Here is a 1749-nt window from a genome sequence, read left to right on the forward strand (position 1 = left end):
CCTGCTGTAAACTAATACATTCCTGAGAAAACATCAATTACCTCAGCATTACAGAAATAGAAACAAACTGCAGGATAATCCTCACAAAATGCTGGAGGAACTTGGCAGGCCAGGCAGCATCTATAAGAGTACAGTCGACATTTCAGGCTGAAACCCTTCATTGGAATGGGTCCTGAGTCCAGCTGATTTTGTAAATGATTTCCAAAGGTTACCATGCTGAGGGTTTGAACTAGTGAGGTGGTGACCAGTGTTGAGCTTTGAGAATTAGCCCAGTGACTTGATCTTTTATTATAAACAGTCAGGATTAGCCAGATTACCAGATTTTAACCTACTGCAATGGTTAAAATTGGGCACGAGAGAGGAGCTTGCCCCGGTGGAACGCAGGATTATACTGGCGGGGATGACGACAGACCAGAGAAGTTTCTGGGAATAGTTCATAAGGTGCAGGATTGATAAGGTAGCAAAAGTGAGTGGGAAGCTAGATTGTGAAGCTTCTAAAATCCAACAAAAGGTAACTAAGAAAGCTACAATGAGGTCAAACTAACCAATATGAAGCAGGATTCTAAAAGTTTTTCAGTTATATAGAGTAAAAGGGAGGTTGATATTGGACCACTGGAAAATTATGCTGGTGAGGTAGTACTGTAATGGGGGGTCAAAGACATGGCAGATGAACTTAATGGATGGGTACTCTGCATCGGTCTTCACTGTTGAAGACACTAGCAGTGTGCCAGAGCTCCATGAGTGTCAGGGAGCAGGAGCGAGTGCCATTGCTATTACAAAGGAAAAAAGTCTTCTAGACCATTACATCCCAGAGTCCTGAGAGGTTGCTGAAGAGATAAATACATTGGTCATCTTTCAAGAATCACTTGATTCTGGCATGGTTCCAGAAGACTGGGAGATAATGTCACACCATTCTACAGTAAGAAAGCAAAATAATTATAGGTCAGTTAGCCTAATCTCAGTGGATGGGAAAATGCTGGAATAAAAGATGAGGTTTTGGGGTACTCGGAGACCAATGATAAAACAAGTCAAAGTCAGTATATGGTTTTTGTAAAAAAACATACTTGCTTGACAAAAGTGATTTTCAAGGAAGTAACAAGCAGATGGACAAAGGAGAGGTGGTGGAAGTTGTTTACTTGGATTTTCAGAAGGAATCTGCTAAGGTGCCATGCACAAGGCTGCTTAGCAAGATAAAATCCTATGGCATTACAAGATACTGATACGGATAGAGGACTGGCTGACAGGCAGCTAGTGGAAATAAAGGGGCCCTTTTCTAGTTGGCTGCCAGTGACTAGTGGTGTTCCTCAGGGGTTAGTATTGGGACCACTACTTTCACATTGTCATGATCTGAATAATGGAATTGATGGCTTTGTGGCAAAGCTTGCAGATGATACTAAGATAGGTGGAGGGGTAGGTACTGCTGAGGAAGCAAGACTTCAGATAAATTGGAATGGGCAAAAAATGGCAGATGGAGTACAGTGCTGGGACAATGCATTTTGGGAAAAGGAATAGCGCAGACTATTATCTGAATGGGTAGAAGTCCTCAAGCAAGGTTTCTGGAAGATGACATTACAGGTCGAGTCTGTGGCTAAGAAAGCAAAATTGGCATTATTTCAAGGGTCTGTGTGTGTGCACCCTTAACTCCTGGTGCTGTCACAAGCTTTGCTCATCTTACGTGTCTTGGGCATCTGAAACCTGGCGAAGCCCATCCCTCTCCAGGTTTTATTTTTACGAGGTTGAGTTGCTAGC

The sequence above is a fragment of the Hypanus sabinus genome, chromosome 6 (assembly GCF_030144855.1).
Source record: "Hypanus sabinus isolate sHypSab1 chromosome 6, sHypSab1.hap1, whole genome shotgun sequence".
Taxonomy (NCBI): Eukaryota; Metazoa; Chordata; class Chondrichthyes; order Myliobatiformes; family Dasyatidae; genus Hypanus; species Hypanus sabinus.